The sequence below is a fragment of the Oreochromis aureus genome, linkage group 2 (assembly GCF_013358895.1).
Source record: "Oreochromis aureus strain Israel breed Guangdong linkage group 2, ZZ_aureus, whole genome shotgun sequence".
Taxonomy (NCBI): domain Eukaryota; kingdom Metazoa; phylum Chordata; class Actinopteri; order Cichliformes; family Cichlidae; genus Oreochromis; species Oreochromis aureus.
Genome location: NC_052943.1, coordinates 28,043,826 through 28,063,234, shown reverse-complemented (window position 1 = coordinate 28,063,234; position 19,409 = coordinate 28,043,826). Strand labels below are relative to the sequence as shown.

Genomic DNA, 19,409 nt, shown 5'->3' with positions numbered 1-19,409 from the left:
CAGGGAGCTATTGAAACACAGAAAATAGCATTGACATTCATAGTACATGCCTACTTAGGTTGGTTGTAAATCAGTGCTGAACATCTTACTGAGGAAAGGTTTGTTGGAGAAGTGGCTGGACCCTCTTCCTCTACATTTTTTATATTTCATTTTACTTGCTGCCAGGAACGTTTGGGGCCTGTTGGGTTGCACATGCGCTCACATCACATCACAAAATAAAATGTATAAAATAAAAATAAAATGAAATATAATAAAATAACGTGTTAAATGGGTGGAAATCCCTAGATCAATGTTTAAATTAACACTCACGCATTGACTCTGTCGGCTATGTTTTGCCATGCATGCTCCCTTTCTTTTGCAGCTGAGGCTGTGTTACTTTTTTTCCACAAAATTTGCATGTTATCGGCATATGCTGCCATCAGAATTTCGGCCTCAAGCGCTGTAAAATACATTGACCCCGCCTTCTTTCCCTCCGTCTCCATGGTGACTCGCTTAATCTGTGCTCCACTAATCAGGGCTTTATGCGCGCGCTTAACTTGGGGTTAAAGCAACTCCGCGTTGATTGAACTAATTGTTATCAGCCTTTCTGAAACCGAATATTCCGAGTTGGACAGTTCGGGGTTACTCAACCCTGAGTATCATTTTTAACTCTGAGTTTTCTAAACCGGCTTTCTGAAACAGGGCCCTAGTGTTTGAATCCTATGGTTCGTACCTGCTGAGATGTTTACTTCCTTCAGGGTTTCTCTTTCCCTTTCCTTTGCCTCGTTTAGCTTGCTGTCAGTCGTTTTCCTTGATTGTGCTCAGCTGTGTTTCTGCTTCCTCTAATTAGCCTCTGTGTGTAGATATAACCTTGTCTGAGCACATGCTCCTTGGCCTGCATTTTGGTCATTTTACTTATTTGTTGCATTTTTTTTAACAAGTCATCTATTTTCACACCGGTGAGGTTTCGATTTGGCGTGTAGGCATTGTGACTGACAGCTGGATGAAGACACAGGTGGCTGTACCTGCTAGCTGTCTGCTAGCCTTCACCTCAGCTAGCTGGAGTCCCTGAACTGGATCTGGACAGTTTGTGGTGCTGGTGTCTTTTGGAGCATTTGTATTTGACATTATCTGACCAATTATATGGCTGCTGTGAGGTTAATTGTCCTAACAGACTGTCCAGCAAGTCTGAGCTCCAGTTTTTAAAAGTGAAATGAAAGGATTGTATTTGGGTGGTATCTGCTAGACTCATTGCCTTAGCTGATAAATGTAGCACTGCACCCACGCCCCTCTACAGTGTAATCTTCAGGGTCCAAAAGGTCAGCGTGGTATGGCCAAAATATTAATATAATACAGTGTCGAGAAAATGGCGGACAACATCTTACATATACAGTCTATGGGCGGGAAACAAGAAAGCGAGTTCCATGTGCAAATTTCCCTTTAGAAGCTGTTTTGTTGCTCGTGCACATAGCAGAATACTCTTTTGCTATAGAGAGATCCGTCATAATTAATGTAGCTACTGGAAGGACTTGTTGGGTCTCTGTAAACATTGTTGTTCTGGCTTTAAACAACAAGCCGCCGTCTTTTTTGTTAACGCTTTCTTGTCAGGCTTTATTTGGATAAAATGTGCACAAAATGATGAACGACATAAGGTGAAACAGCCAGCTGCACGAAGCGAATTGTCTTGAGCAGGCCTGCGGGCTTATGAGACAATTTATTTTTCAACACAGAGTCATTTTAAATGTGAGATTGCACGACTGGAGGGGACCTTTAATGTAGAGCCTAAACCTCCCTCCCAGTGGGGAAATTCTCCCAGTTCTTTCTCTGGTAATTGCAACACCATGATTAAAGGTTATCACTTTTTACTCCCACACAGACATACAGAAACAATTCATGTGGGGTTTGGAATAACAAGTCAGATTACATACAGTGAGCCGTGTGTACTGAAAAGCCTGCTTCAAACCGGAAATGGAAAACCAGAATAATGCATCGCTTTTCCTCTAGTCAATAAACCCCAGGGGTGGGAGTGAAACAACACTGAATGTATTCTAAGTACTGTGTGTGTTTTAATGTTTGATATATTGTATTCCCCAAGGCCATAAGAGCTCACGGGAGCTCCAAATGTGGATTAATCTGCCACTGAAAATAGTCCACAATGACAAAAACAACGACACCAGCTGCTTTGTAGATGGTACATTTAACATAAATAAACTGATGGCATATGTTGTTTATTCAAATAAGAAAATTTTTACAAACTGGAGTACGTTGCTTTTCAAATGTCTGACACTTTCACTTTAACAGTTTCTGTTAAAAGCTTTTTCCAAATGTGAGAATTTGATAAAAGGGATGGAAAATGACCCCAGAAAGGCGACTGTTGACCTGTTGAGTTTTAAGAAGTTAATTCTAAAAGGATCATAGGTGTAGACATGAATTCTGTGGTTGTCTGTCTCATAGTTTGATAATGATAGTCTGCTGGGAAAAGCCAGCTGCTCATAAACTGTATGGGTGCAAGCACAGACACACACAACCTGTAATTAGTGATAGACAACTAACTAATAAAGTAGTAAAATGTCACCTTTTCCCTGTCTGCTAGAACTGTCCACAGACTGTTCAGATAATGTCATTAAAAATGCTCCAAAAGGCTCCAACCTGTGCCACCCACCTGTCAGTCAAAGAGGCCACACCTCCCAATAGTGCAAACGTCTTATTACTATTAAATGGAGTCGTTCTAAAGGAAAAATCACTAACTTGCTTTTGGAGGCAACCTCGAGCAGCCACTCCAGGCTCTATTTTTTTTTTTCAATCATAGAAGCTGCTGCTTCGTCATTTATCATTCATCTTTACTTTACTTTTATACTTGAATTTCCTTCTACTTCCTGTTAGCTGGCCACATGGTGAAGCTGAGATAAACACCACGTTTCAAACTTTTACTTTCTTAGTTCCCTCTGTCTCAAAAACACCTGATGATGGTCAGAAATGCCTCGATTCATTACAGTTCAGTGATGTGAATTTTAGGCCAAGTCTAAACAGCTATAAAAATAATAATAATAGTAATAATGATCCTCTGTACAGCTGCTGTGAAGGGTGAAATTTAACATTTAACTGACTCACTGCTGGAGCCTTGTGGTTTTAGCCCTTGACACTGCATGTTCCTCAGCTTTTTTTTGGACAAACATAGGTTCTTCACAGAGGAGTGATGTTCAGAGTTCAGCTATGGTTCAGCAGGTCACTGAATCAAATGATAAAACCGACTTCGACTGCAGACTGGGTGTTTCTAACTCCACAGCTTGCTGTGACACTAACACCCTCACACACATGCACAAGATACCAACAATGACCCACAAATCTGCACCTTAAACCAATTGTGGCGTATAAACTCCAGTTAAAGCCTGGATTGTGCTGTTTTAGTCTAGTCGGGAGCAGGATAGAGTTTGTGCTGATGTCTGAGTGAAGAATTAGGCTGTCGATCATCAGATGTTCAGCCTTATAAAAAAAAAAAAAAAAAATCAAGATTTCAGCAGAATGAAAAAGTGTCCATGTTGTGATATTTTGCAGCCCAGGCGGTGTTTTCCTGTATCACACCATCAGCATGAAGCAGCATCCAGCCTCTGACAGAATACCAAGACATAAACACATTAGTATACTGTTGCATATTGTAATGTGTCCCTGACATTTCCTTCCCATTATTCACTAATGCTGCATCCACAGCACAATGTCTCTGAATTTATCACTGAAAATTGATGCAATTTATATTCATCTAGCACAATGACACAACACCAGAATATGGGAATGGATTCCCTACTTCAGTGGAAACCACAGAGTGTGAATGGAAATGGTGAGAACAGATATTTAACAAGCAGCAGCAGCAGCTGAAACACAGACTGAAGATTTACAGGCTTTAAGGACAAATCCCACACATTACTCATTTATTTTTTCAAACATATTTGCTTTTGTGGCTGCACAGAGAAGACTCAAAGACATTTTAGGAACCGTTTAACCAGAATGCTCCAATCAGCAGATGTTCAGGATTGAGAAGTAAATGCAATTTAAAGAGGTGAGTGCTGCAAATTAAAAAACAGAAAGCAAGAATTTGCAAATATATTTTAAAGTGTGCATTTAACTGGAAATTCTTCAAAAATAAAATATCAATTTTACTTTTAAATATGAAAATTTCTCAAAGGAAGAATAAAAAGCACAGGACAGGAGCTGTTATAAACATGGACAGCAAATCCAGCATGTCCAAATTAACACTGTCAGATTTGATTTCAACTCTATTAAAGTGTCTATATGTGTCCACACCAGAGAGAGTTAATTTAACTCTTTTTGGAGAGTTGGTACGTTAACTCTGACTTAGTGTTAAATACCAAATCTGTCTGGAGTTGCTAATTTAACACTTAATTATCATTCATTAATGCTAACTAGGTGTCAAGAGTTTATATATTAACTCTCACAGAGTATTTTAGTTTAACTACATAAGAGTTATCTTCTAATTAATTCTCAAAAGTGTGAATTTTACTGTTGTGAACTTACAGAAATTCCTTTGGAAATAAACTTTTATTAAAAAGAGGCAATGGTTTTTGAAAAACATTTATTTTGAACTGTGCACCCCAATTTCAAAACATTTTCTGAAACATGTAACAATATGGAGCAATGTACATGTTCTCACTTTCATTAGAATATTGTTTATCAAAATGTGTGACATAAGTGAGCTGGTAAATGCAAATAACAGCATGTTCGTTACTCTTTTCTTCAATACAATATGCATGTCTTCCATTCATCACTTTGTGGAACTTCAACGCACTTCTGCTCTCCCCCATATTCCACCTTCACAAGCATATCTTGAGTGGAGATTCAATAAAAATTAGTTGTGCACTAATTAATTGCACAAATAATCTTGTAATCAATTGCAGCATAGTTAAATAAAAAAAAGTCATTTTTGAGCCATAACTTGTGTAAATTATTTTCCCAAAAGACAATTCCAGATACAAATCCAATGCCCATCTTTAAAGGCAATATTCTACCCGAACATGTTTGTTAAAATAGAATAGAATAGAATAGAATAGAATAGCTTTTTATTGTCACTGTTACAAGAACAGTGAAAGGCAGTTTAGATCTCTCCATGTGTGTGATTTTACACAATACCGTAAGTATTTACACAATGACAAATTTACATTTACAAAGAGAACCCATGTACAAGTTATATACACCTGCAAACATACATGCACATACATATATGTATATATACATATTTGCATCCAAGTACATGCATACACACATATTTCACATACAGACATACATCTATATACATACATACACATGCCATCTAACTAGCAGGTGCATTGAGAGGTGCAGTGTGATCAGTGATATTGCACATTGAGTGTGTGGCGGGGATGATATTGCACATTGAGTGAGGGTGGGGTGGGGGTGCTGTTGGAACTATACTAAATAATGTTATAATAAATACAGTTTAAAGAGGTAGGGGTGTTGTTTGCATTGAAGTATAAACAGAAAAACGATTTATAAATAAGGTGTAATGTCCATGAGTGTTGGCAGTGCAGTTATCCTCCAATCAGGGTGGAGGTAGGGCATGTTTGACAGCCTGTGGGTAAAAACTTCTGTTGAGTCTGTTTGTCTTCGACCTGATGGACCTGTAGTCTGTGAATTTACTCTATTAGTGTCATAGCCCCTCTAGGAGTTCGGAGTTAAGAGGTCAAGAGTTACTGTTTCCATTGTAACACCTCCAGATTTGACATAGAAACACTCATTTTTAACACTCGATTTTAACTACTATCATTTTACACCTCAGAGTTACATTAAAAGAATGTGACTCTACTTAGAGTATAATTAACTCTACTTTTGGAAAAAGTCTACTAACACCAAAACATTTTACACTTTTGAATTTGCTGTGTGACAGAGTGGCGTAGCTTTTGGGTCTGATTGACAGATTGTGTCATAATAAGAAGATGGAGACTTCGAGCCAAGTCGTTACTCCTCAGCACCGAGAGGAGCTCGTTAAAGAGGTTGGAGGAGCTTGCAAGTATAAAAAGGCCAACACTGAAATACATAAAACTTTTAATGTCCAGCAGGCTGCGACATCTATGGTTGCTAAAACTGTCTCACTGCACAGAAAAATGAGCCTACTGCTCACCTGATCTCTGAGCCGAGTAAACAATTTTCTGATCAGTTTATGGTTTCAGATGCCAGTTTGGAGTCTTATTGAATTTAAAAAATATATTACTGTGGATGTTATGATCCCATTAGTCACAAATAACGATCAAGCAGGAAGTGATCCAGTTTCAGAAAACTAAAACGACAAAGTTCAGAAGATAAAGTTGCATTAGTTGCATCCATGTTAAATATACAATACTGCTTAATTTTTGCTCCTTTGTCGTATTCTTAAATTATGATGTTCAATATGTTTTAAGTGGTGACAGCTCTGCACTTCATCTGCGGAGGGAAACAGAGCAGTCACCCAGCTGTAGGTGCTCCATATCAGGGCCATCAGCCCAGCTGCCCGAGATAACAAGCAGCACAACTATTTAAGAGAAGAGAAAAATTTATAATTTGGAAAGATGTATCCACGAGCAACCGAAACATATGCACTTTAACATGATATCGCCCCACTTTCCTGCGTGTCCAAGTGCTTAGGATCATGAAAAAAACTAAACTGTTCCTGTTTCCTTTTTTTCCCTCACACAGAAAATCCTAAAGGTCAAACTTTGAGCTAAACCCAGAAAAAAGCAAAGCTCTCATAAAAAAGCTCGGTGAACAGACTCGGCCTCGAGGTCGAGAGGGAGCGTGATCTTTAATCTGTGCATCCAAGCTGCCTCTCACCTCAACAGGAAGGACGCCAAATCTCCACCGAGCACTTCCTGAATATCGATGTGATAAAATCTGATGATGGCTTCAGTGAAATGTTCAGCTACATGAACCTTCAACTCTACTTTTATCTGCCAACATGGACTTTAAAAAAACAGCAATAAAAAGAAAAAGCTTTAGTTTCTATTTCTGCTCAAAAATTCTCATTTTAAAAAAAGAAAAAAAAACAGTGACTTCTGCCTGTGGATGAGCGTCTCAAACAAATCCTCTATCATCAGCAGCAGATTAATCCATATTCACTGGTCTTATTGATCTTACTTGTTAGTAGGATATTCTGTCTTCATTTGACTCGATGATATGGTCTGATTTTTCCCAAATGCCAACATCTTAACCTTAAAACCTCTAAAATTTGTCTTACTCCTCAAGTAGTTGAGTTCCATGCTGAGCCAATTAAAGAGTAATCCTGGACTGTGATTCTGGGCTTTTTAAAAATAAAACTGACATGACTTTTGAAAGCTGAAAAGCAATACTGCCTTCAACACTCCAGACTAAAGCAACAGATATGCTGTCTGGCTTCAGCGGGGACCAAAAATCACACAGATCAATATCGCTTTCCAAACCAGGCTTCTGGATGGTTTTACAATGTATGAAAATTGCAGAGGAGTCATGAATAATTACAGTTTTCATTAAAATCATTGCTGTTCCTCATCTGATGAACATAGGTGTAGAACTGCATGGAAAGTTTGAAGTGTCTCTAGATTTCATACAGTAAAAAGATTAAATTATCATTATCAGTACTGGAAAAGCTCTACACATGAAGGGTTTGAAAATTCACTGTGAGCTGCAAACAAAGCTCAGTCTGTGTATCTGTTTTAAAAATAGATGGCTCATAACAGTTACAGTAAAAGAAAAAATAAATAGTAAAAAAATTTCCTTATTATCTTATAGGTGATTACGTATGAATTTCATTGTTTGAACCAGTGAAATAAATTGTGCTGTATGTAGCCATTTAACTAAAATCACAAGGCTGCTTTAATTTTCTAACTGTCACTGGTAACTGGTCAGAAAACTAAAGTTATTACATTTCAAACGAGTTATCAGAAGAGTTATTTTTAAATAAGGGTTTAGGCACCATGACATAAGTATCATATTTCAGAATGCTTGGTTAACACAAAACAGAATACAAACACTAACCAGGCTGCAGGAAACCTGTCTGAGGTCAGGATTCACGTTTGTCACGATTCTGTGACAGCAGGCAGGTTTTGGATCCAAGATCCAGGACTCAGACAACAGGAGATAACCTTAAATTCCTTTATTGCTGCAACTCTCAGAAAAAAGATGCAAAATACAAAACAAGGCTGGGCTAAAGCCTGAAGTGCAAAACTTGGAGGCAAAAGAGAAACTAAGAAACAAAGGAGCACACAGCACAAGGAAGAACCCAAGGAACGCTGACGGCTTAAATATACACAAGGTAATTAGGGCACAGCTGTGGAAAATGAGAATCGAGACTGAAAACACAAAGCACATGAGACGAGGGGCTGGCAAAACAAGACAGGGAGTAACAAAGCATGAGAACACGCACACCGGAGGAAAATTAAGAACTGGACACGGGAAACACAGGGAAGGCTAAGAAAAACAACTTATCGCCATCAGGGTCATCTGTGGCCTGAAGCCTATCCAAGCTACCTTGGACAGGTCACCTTCCAAATCTAACCCTAAAAGCTTACAGTTTTTGGACTGTGGGAGGAAGCTGGAGAACCCGGAGAGAACCCACGCCAACACGGGGAGAACATGTAAACTCCACACAGAAAGGCCCCGGCCAACAGTGCTAACCACTACGCCACCATGCTGCAAGAGTAAAGCAAATAACTGAAACTTAAGAAGGTAGAACTTCAACACATGATCAAAAGAATGATTACAAGAACACTGGAAATCATAAGTAAGAGAACTGTTAACTGACGACAGTCTGAAGACATGCAATTAGTAGGTTCTCTTCTTATAACGGGAGGCTTTTCTTTAACACTTTATGTAAATGTGCTTCTTTACCATGCTGCTTTAAACCCAACCTGACTCTAAGTGGGTAACCAGTGGCCTAAGGTACAAGGTTAAAAGAGGACCGTGATCTCGCCAGAGGTCATGTTGGGCATACTTCTAACTGAGCAGTGGACCGCGGATACCCCGAGGTTGTGTCGGTTCGCATTATGACTGCACTAAAGTCAAAATGATGCGGCCAGAATTTTAACTTTAATCAAAAATAATGATCTTGAGACACAATCAAAGTCAAAGTCTAAGGCTGCACTTTCATGGAAAGTTGTGCATGCAGCTGATGGCTCTGAGAACAGAGGAGTGGTGCCATGCTGAACAGAAAAGCCTGGTCTCACAGTCACCAAAGGAAAGAAAAAAGTGGGCGATGTGTTGTATTTAAGCTGTGTGCTTGGAAGCACTGACTATATGCTCTTTAATGTGGACTGAATAATATCTTCAGTGAGTGTGGTGGAGAATTTTCAGAGCGCTGTCGTAATCAAAGCAGGGGATTTGTTCTGCTTCGGCATATCAGGCCTCAGCAGAGAAAAGAGGAAGAGACAAGAAAGAAAGCTCTAAATACAGTGTTTGACTGCGACACGGCTGCCGCTCTGACACCGCAGCCCCGAGATAAATTTGCAAAGTGTGTTTCCATCAAACATGACCCCGCTGCTCACCAATTATCTCTCCAGGACTGCATCATTTCAGCAGCCGGGGTCGACCCCGTCTGTCAGCTGCTGTCTGTCCTCCCGGCCGACTGTGGCAGGGGGAATGTAAAAGCGTGTCTCCATCGGCAAATAATTGCTCCCAGAAAGCGTGCAATCTGCTGGGTCGGAGGTTGAAGCTTCCATAAACAGACGCCGCCTGGCTGTCAGAGGCGGGCCTCGGTCACCTGCACCTCAGAGCCAGTGAAAGCTTCTTTGCTTTCTCTCCTTGGAGCTCTTGTTTCCTGCCCGGCGACCAGAGCAGGTGGACGGCTCAGCATTTCGGCGCCGACCTCCTCGCACTTTTCACCGGGAGCAAATCTGCGTCTGTCACAGCGTCTGAGGCGGCCCGCAGACCGAACAGGTTTCATCCACAAATAACTCGACCTGCGGTTTGGAAGATAAATGATCCTTTAAATTACATGTTGAGGAACTTGCGAGACAACACTTTAAAGTCCTTCAGGCAGCTTGTAAGAGCACAAAGTTTACAGATCAAGCTGCAGTGCAGAGGACACGAGACAACAAAGGGTGCTGCTCAGCATCAGCAGGAGCTGAGTGAGGTAATTCAATCACCTGATTAGGAGGTTTCCTGGAGTCCCAGTATTTTAGTCTGTATATTATAATTGGTTTCTTACTAATGACCAGCAGGCGGCAGCTGATAACACCAGCCTTCCAATTAGTAGATGGTCTGCTCTACTTCCTGAGGTACAGCCACACAACGTCTTTATTTTGTTGATGTGCATATTTTTTGTTATTTATTATTACTTATGATGTACTTAAAACTACATTAAGTACAATGTGTCTCTCATTTCCTGTAAAATACTCCAAAGTGGGGCAAAATTAAGCCACTCCAAAATAGAGTGGCGAGTACTTACGACTTAAGATATGGAAATATTGTTTGTTTTTCTGCTGAATTAGAAGGAAGTTATGCAAATAGTTCTTATATAGCGCTTTTCTGCTCTAACTGAGGCTTTTTATTACATGTTTTTGGATGCCCAGGATTTACTGGAAATGTTCCAGCTGTGATGGAACGTCTCCTGGGATGAAAGCTGTGGTGAACAGAGATGTTGCCTCATCAACCTTGATTTGACAAAACTGATAAGCTAACACAGCATGATGAATAACCCCAGTGCTCCACCATTTTCAGAGCAGATCTTTAGAATGAGCCCATCAAAACTTCACTGATGCACTTGTAGTTGGTCATTGAAGTGTTTTGCTGTCTTTTGCTCGCTCCTTACCTCTTTGTCCTCTAATGAAGACCCAACATGTTGCTGCTGGTTAAAGAGTTAATACTGCAAAACAGAAATACTTTGTGAAACATTTTGCCTGGAATCAATTTAAAAGAAGGAATGTTTGGTGAAAGTTTGATCTAAAAAGCTGCAAACTCTTCACTCAGTTTACTGCAAGCTTCTTTTGCATCATCACAAAAGCACTAGCATCCAGCGCCACATTCAGAGCTAATTATGGGCCGCCAGAGGAAAAAAAAAAAAAAAAAAAAGCACAACCACACAACAGAAAGAGGATCAAAGAGCTTATTTATGGAGGAGTCAGCGCGCTTCGATGGTCTGACCGGAGGTAAGAACATCAACAATGTGCTGAAAGTCACGCAGCTCAAGAGATGGCGCTCGCTCGAGTGGGTAAGTAGCAGTTCACGGTCGTACCATTATCCTGCCGAGGGGCCAGCGGGTGATTATAGCCTGTTGCCCCGGCCGCGAGCTGTCGAGGCTCGTTAATACAGCTCTGAAGGTGGGCTAATTGGCGCTTAATTACTGTAGTCGGCCCACCAACAGTCAGCGCAAACAGCTGCACCCAGCGAAGAAACAAAAAGGAGACGGAAAAAACCAGAGGGATGAATAAGCAACCAGAGACAGGGAGACATTCAAAGAGCGTTTGTTCTGTAATTGTGAGAGGAAGCAGGAGGAGGGAGAGCACGCTACGGCAGCTCGTCAGGACAAATTGGGAAGATGTGAATTATAGATTTCTGCGAGCTCTCCCTTTTTTCCCCTCCTCTCTGCACTCAGCCTGTAGAAATTGCTCATGAAATGTTAAGAGGACAGATGGCAACAAAAGCAGGAAAACAGGAGGATGAGCCGGCACGTAGAACGCAGCCCGTACCACCGGAGAGCGAGCAGAGATTATCGGGCCCCAAGCGCCAGCAGATAAGACGTGCAGACCAGAAAAGAGGTCCCTGTTCTTTCCTTTTCAGCTTTGATTACAACACCACACTTATTTGATTGTGTGGGACAATTTGTGGGGAAAGTGTTTACAGAGCAGGAAAGTGAAAGAACTGATGAAAGCATTGCGGGAAAGCTAAGGGCTGGCGTTGTCTGGCTTCTGTTTATTCAGCTATTTAATGGCGATTAATATCCCGGTTTTGCAGCGGGAGAAAGAAGAAATCCTTTTTGTCCTCATGACAGGGAAAAAAGTAGAGTGCGAGCGCAGCAGTGTGTTTATTTTTGATGTGCACAGATACTCATATTAGTATCTGTATTGCAAATGGCGGCCTAATTGTGCACGCCCCGTGACAGCTCTCAAAAGTGCCGGCGACCAGCCGAGGGTCACGCAGCATTACGTGTTATTACAGCTCCTATGGCAACCATTTACTGCAGAGAACATGCTGCTGCATTCACTGTAATGAGAAATCCATTTGTGGACAAGGCAACAACAAAGCCCTCAATTACTGCCCGCACACTTCCAATCAACCCGCGCACATTTCTCCAACTCCAAAAGCAGCAGCAGACCTCCTCCCTCCCTCTGCTCTCCCTCACCTCATATTAACGCCGCAGTATTATTTTTGACAAGCCTGTCTTTGAATCGCATTAAAGACTTCCCAGATTATTATTACAAATGTAAAATTACATCAGCTCGTCCCCTGGCTGCCGCCGCCGCTGTGATGTGCGCTGATCACTGCGTTCTCGAGAGCATCTTCCTTCGGATTAGAGGTGCCACTGTTCATAAACTCATCAAAGCATAGTGAGCGCGGAGCCTCTCAAAGATAATGAAAATGTGCCGACAATAACGCGGAGGATTAAAACGCGAGTGTGTGAGAAGAGAGGGGGAGCTTCAGAAGAAGGAGGTGAAAAGAGAGAGACAATAATGACAAATGCCTGTGGTAATTAGATCCCGTGTGATTGGGATTCCTCAGAGGTTAATACAGCTTCTTCCTCAGGTGATGACAAAAACGAAGCGTTTTGACCCAGTCTGCTCGGATCACCAGGTCAGATGAGACAACAGTTTCAAATTTAAAGCAGCTGACCTGGAAACGGCAGTGCTCTGCTGCGATCAGACGAAGCAGAGCAAGAAGCAGCTCTGCCAACACCATCTTCATCATGACCATGAGGAAGACATGATGTGATCTTCCAGGTCAGCGGGTATAAAAAGGCCAAATGATTGGAAAGTTCCTCATTTCTGGGCTGGAAAATGAAGCCCAGTGCAGATGTGGCAAAAATTGCAGTTCCACTGATGGCCACTAGAGGCTCCAGCTGTGAGTCAGCCCCTGTAGACTCCTGTGTCCAACGTAAAGGCTTAAAATGCATTATTGGGGCGTGGCCTCTTTGACACAGGTGGCTGTAGCCGATAGCTATCTGCAAGGCTTCCCATCAGCTAATTGGAGTCCTTGAATGGAACCTGTGGACCATGAAATTAATGCAGTTATCTGACCAATAAAATGGCTGCTGTGCAGTTAATTATACTAACAAATTGTCCAAGAAGTCTGAGCACCAGATTTTGTAAAATTCTAGAGCTTTATCAGACACGGTGCTAATTACCGTTTCTTTCTGTGTGGAGTTTGCATGTTCTCCCCGTGTTTGCGTGGGTTCTCTCTGGATACTTCGGCTTCCTCCAACAGTCCAAAGACATGCAGTTAGTGGGGTTAGGTTAAGTTGTGATTCCAAATTGCCCATAGGTGTGAATGAGTTGTGTGTTAGCCCTGCCTCTTGCAGTATGGTAGCTGGGACAGGCTCCAGTCCACCCACCAACCCCTGCAACCCTTATTACAGGGGTGCCCAATCCCAGTCCTCGAGAGCTACTGTCCTGCAGCTTTTAGATGCATCCCTACTCCAACACAGCTGAATCAAATAGTTGGATTACCAATTCGGCATGCCATCAAGTCTGGCAAAGGCCTGATAACGAGCCATTCATTTGATTCAGGTGTGCTGGAACAAGGACGCATCTAAAAGCTGCAGGGCAGTAGCTCTCGAGGACTGGGATTGGGCACCCCTGCCTTATTAGGATAAGCTGAAGAGGATGGATGGATAACAGACTGTGCACTTTAATGGCTAAAACTTGTTAACCAAGCTTTCCAGCTGATAAAGCTCCATCCATCCATCATCTTCCTCTTAAAGAAAGTTTGGCAACACTGGCACTAGACATTCTTTTTCCCATCAACACTTTCCAGTTCCTTCTAGGGTATCTTGGGGCATTCCCAGGCCAGATAACATATATAATTTTTATGTTTTTGTGTCTCCTAATTGGTTGTCTTCCCTCAACTGGCTGCTTCTAACATGAAGGACCAGCTGCTACTCCACTCCGTCTATTCCAAGCTCAGTTCGGATGTCCGCTTGTGACCTTCAGCTGCACTCTGTAAGCAATGTAGCCAACAGAAGGTATATAAAGTGAATGAAATTTGATGACTTAAATAAACTATAAGCAAAATAGGCCAAAGCAAAGTAGACGGCACCCAAAATAGATCTTTCTCAACTTCCAGCTGAATGACTGAAGCACCTATGCTTATTGACATGACCTATTAGTAAATGCTTTATTTGATTACCAAGGCAACCAGAGCCTTGAAAGTCTGCAAGTGACCAGCTTGCAGTCAAAGCTCTGCCTTCCTGCTCACCTGTCACCACCCCCACTGCACCGATTATTTCATGGCCCAAAAAACCCATATGTTGGCCGTCAAAACTCTAAACTTAAAACCAAACCAGCCAATGGATGACGTCATGGTGGCTTCTTCTTTGGTGTCTTTGACAACAAAAGTTCTGGGGAATCAGTTTGAGATATGGAATGTTCCTCAGGTTAATACATTTATCTTCAAACGGCAGCACCAGGAATGTCGAATAAAGACGCAAAAGCCATGCTTTTGTTCACTGTACCTATCAGATCCCTCGTTATGAATGAATAAGGCTTCACCTACTTTTGCTACCTCTCTACCATCAAGAATAAAAAAGTAAAAAGAATGCAAATCAAGCCTAAATCTGATTGGAGTGCATGAATGCTCATCACATTCATTTTCTATTACTGTTATTTTAGTCTTGATTTATTTTGTGCTTTCCATTAAAACCAGCCCTGATGACTTGATCCTCTACACTTCACTGAGGCTTTATTATGATTTTCCGTAATAGGGAGTCTATTATGTCTCATAGCTTGACGCATGATTGCTATTGCCATGGTTACCTGCAGTGCACCTGCAGATTGTACTTTAAAATTTGGAACAGCACATGATCTTTAGCTGGAACTGAATCCCTGAACAACTTCAAATTTATCCTTTGAATAAATTATATTTCATGTGCTCATCCCTGGATGGTGATGCTGACCACCTGCCACTTCCTGTCTGCAGCGGAGGGAGTGATTCAAACGCTGAGAGAGGCGAAATTGAGCGCTACGGCTCTCCAGGAAGACAAACACACTCATTACTCTGTGAGCTCGATAAAACAACTCCAACTAAACCGTCCACTCGACAGACTCATTTCTGCACGATCATAGTGAGGATGAGGGCCAAGGTAGCACGAGCAGCTTCTGCTTTTGTCTCCTTTCATTTCCTCAGAAAAAAAGAAAGATAGAAAGGAAGGGAAACCAGACACCGAGAGCGGGATAGTCCCAGCCATTAACTGCTGGCTGATTGCTTTGTGCAAAAGGTGCCCGAAGAGCGAGGGGAAAGAAATTAGGGAATAATGGGAGGGAGTAATGAAAGAGGATGAAAACTGGCAGCCCGGCTCAATAGGCACAGCTGAAAGGAAAAAGAAGAGGAGACAGAAAAACCCCAAATTAGACACTAAACTACAGAAGAGGGGACCAGATGTAGTCATTTTCAAATATTTACTCCAGAATCCCCCCCCCCTTTTTTTCTTCTCAAAATTAGACTGAATGGAAGGTGGGGTCAGGCAGGTTTAGGTAGGATGTTTCTTTCTTTTCAGAAACACTCCACCGGTTCAGTCAGACTCAGGGGAAGAGCAGTAAATCGCTACGGTGAACTTGGAGCTTCCAGGTTCTGAGAAGAAAATGTTATCATTTTGTGTTACTGCTTTAAAAGAATCACAATATGAAACCTTTAAAGTTCAAGCTGAAATACACTGTGTGTTGCACGATATATAAGTATGCAAGTATCAAAACTAGTTAAAACTCAATTTAGAGACAAATAAAAAGCCCATAATCAGAAAATGACTTCAAACTATCGTCCACAGCGTTACATCAGCTTACAAGTACAGCCTGATCAGACCAATCGAGTGTTTTTCAGGAAACACTTCCTCTGCAAAATCAGTCACCCTGCTGTCAGCACACCTGTCCGTGTTTGCGATTGGTCAGATGCTTTCAACGCTGGTTTAACGTATCAAGCTGATAACCATCTTTGTGTGACCGCGTATCCTGATTGCTGATGTTAGTCGTGCCAGTTGCAGATTTTGGGGGAATAAATCACCTTCTCTGAATGAATCAGGATTCAGTCCCCACACAGCCTTTAACATCAGGACATCGCTTCCTTCTGTGTCACTTCTTGGTGTGAAATACTGAGAGAAACACATGTGCAAAACCTCCACTTTGACTGGATTCTTCTGGCAGGTTAGAGGGAGCGGCTGTGCTGGTGGTAGATTGTTTTAAACCCTCATCACGTCAGCTTGTTTGCAATTTCTCATGTTTTTAATCTACTTTTTATTATAGCGTGTTGGTCATTATTGAAATGAACTGACTGAATTTGTGTTCTTAAACTGACACAGTGAACTTTATATGCTTACCTGCACTTTGGCTACACCTTTTTCTACTGGAGTAAGTAAATATGGCCCTATGTGTGCGCACAGCCATGAACTGCCTGAGCTGAAACTTGAATTAAGACCTAACTGGCGTCCCATCACAACCACAGAGAGGATGTGTGTTGTTTTGCTGATTAAATATGGCATGAGGGAGCAGCTATCAGGTTTGTCACAGAAAGCCTGATTTAGTGTGTGAATCGAGGAGATTTACTAGGACTACAAATGCAGTGACAATGTTAAGTGAACAACTGCAATTTTTAAAAATAATTTAAAAAGTAAGTGCACATTTAAAAACTAAAATACCAACACATATTTCTGAATTAATTATAATCTCAGCTCATATTTTTCCCCAGCTATAATTCCCCTTTTCATTCTTTGAAAAGAGAAATTATCGCATGAGAAATTGCGCTGGATTGTCATCCATGTTGGCTGGCTTTTTGTAATGGCTGCCCGCTGCACTCCTATCCTCCTCCTCCTCCTCCTCTTTCTCCTCCTGCTGCAGGTTTAAATTAGCATCCCATCTCCAGCACTCCAGCGTGTGATAACACATCTGATCTGAGCCGGCGTGGAGTCAGAATACTAAATGTGTGAGTCTGTGTGTCGCTCCGAGGATCAGCAGAGCGCTGCCAACCCATGCTAGGTAATCTCTCACCTCCCTCCTCGCCCCACTCCTTCCCCCTCCTCCCTCCGCCTCGCACTCTCATCTCATCAGCTCCTTCAAACACACCACAAAAAATTGGCCATTTTAACCATTCAGGCTTTTATTGAGCTGTAAAAAGAGACATTTTCTATGGGACTATGCAAAACTTATTGAGGGGGTCAAATACGGGTGAGGCTTGATGCCTTTGCTTTATTTCATCAGCAGCAGCAGCAGCCACACGGCTTTTTGTGCACCGTGAATCAAAACAGTCGTGCTTCTGTGTCACTTTATTATCCAGTGGTACCTAATGGAACCAATTTGTCACTTTAAGGAAACAAAGCACAAGTGGATCTTTATATTTATTATTGATTAGGGATCAATGAACTGCACAGCCTCAAGTCGCTTCACCTTTTTCTGCACCACAGTGATGCGTTCAGTTATGAAGTGTCTCTCAAACACGAAGGAAATTCAAAAAGCTTTTTACTAATGGTAAATAATAATTATAAAATGTTACTAAATAAATATAAGAAAGGTAAGGGTAAATACTTCTACTTGTCCTTGATGTGCAGGTGACATTGTGCCATCGTTAATTAATGAAGATATGAAAGGAAATTGTAGACATGAAGCAGAATGTGACCGCATCACACTTCATATTAACTACAACTGAAACATATTCAGTCACAAATATAAGAAAAAAATGGAGACCTTATCTCATAATAATGAAAAGATTATGAGAAAATATAAAGGTGATTATCAGTCATCAGTGTACTGAGAGAAGACGGAGATGGTGCCACCTGTAATCGAATGAGTATGATGTTAAAGTGGACCTTCTCTTTTTTTTTTGTACCTTTTATTGTGAGCAGCAGATGCTCAGATGGTGGATGTTCATATTAAAATTTGTAATAATAAGGTGAGTGAACAGCAATCTCTGTGAGCCGAAACCTCCAAACACTCAGCTTATCACAGTTTTTCTACTCTTGGATCTAAAGATAATGACAAAGATGAGGTGTGAGAGGACCCAACTGCAGAGCTCCACAAAACAAAGAGGCTGAAATTGGGCTGAAAGTCCTTATAACAAAAGTCCAGAGCCAAGTAACAAAAGGTCACAGGTGAAAAAAAGGCAGGAGAAAAAATGAGCACCGTAACATGTTCTGAATATAGATCAACGCAGGAGAAAACTGACCACAAAAAAAGCAGAAAGTAACTGACAAAACACAGAGGCAACAAACTGAGCACATCACAGGGAGCACAAGTAAGGGAAGCAGAGAAGCTGCAACCTGAACAAGGACTAAAAAACACAAAAGTAGCCAAGACCACAAAAACATGAAAAAGCAAATCACAAAATATACAAAAATAAGACAATAATCCAAACAAAAAGCATGAAACACATATCAAACTAAATATGACTGGTAAAGAAAAATTTAATGAAAAAAATTAAAGTTAAGAAACCAAAGAGAAATTAAATCAGGAGGTTTAAGAATGAGAAGCAACATAAACAACAAAAAAAAGAAGAAGACATGAACCCAGAAGACAAGAGAAGCCCCACCCACCAGCTCTTTATGATGGGCAGCCAATCAAAAGAAAGATGTCTTAAAGGGGGAGGGGAGACTGAGGGTGATGAAGATGCACCAAGACCTAGTGTGAGATAAAGCAGGGTTGTTTTACACCAGGGGTCCCCAACTCCAGGCCTCGAGGGCCGGTGTCCTGCAGTTTTTAGATGTGTCCTTGATCCAACACAGCTGATTCAAATGGCTAAATGACCTCCTCAACATGTCCTGAAGTTCTCCAGAGGCCTGGTGATGAACTAATCATTTGATTCAGGTGTGTAGACCCAGGGTGAGATCTAAAACCTGCAGGACACTGGCCCTCAAGGCCTGGAGTTGGAGACCCCTGTTTTACACTGTGAATCATTCATACTGGGGGGAATTTTTAAGAGGTCTTAGCCTGTATTTCTTTAAAAATAAAAAAAAATTAAAAAAAAATCTGCCAATGTAAAAATTATATGCGCAGATTGGATGTAGTGACGAGTATCACTGAATTGTTTTCTTTATAAAAAAAAATCTTTAAAATCAAATAGCTTTCAAGGACGTTTTGATGTGTTTCAGTTTCTTTGCTGTTAGCCAAAAGTAAACGTCTCATAAGACAGTAAATCCCATTTGTTTTTCGGGAGCTGTACTGTATACACTTTCGTAGTTTCATGCAAAGTTTAAATTTACAATTAAAGGCTAAATGTTTGGTGGCATCTGTTTCTGTCTCTGTTCTGGTGTAATGATTGGGCACCAG

At 41.2% G+C, this 19,409-nt stretch overlaps 1 long non-coding RNA gene across 1 annotated transcript; it reads left to right on the top strand.

Moving 5' to 3' along the window:
* Positions 1–11,048: 11,048 nt before the first annotated feature.
* LOC120441136 lies at positions 11,049–17,060 on the top strand. The gene is made up of 3 exons (XR_005613812.1): positions 11,049–11,099; positions 14,033–14,105; positions 16,989–17,060. It is a non-coding gene; the product is annotated as an uncharacterized LOC120441136 (long non-coding RNA).
* The last annotated feature ends 2,349 nt before the right edge of the window (positions 17,061–19,409 follow it).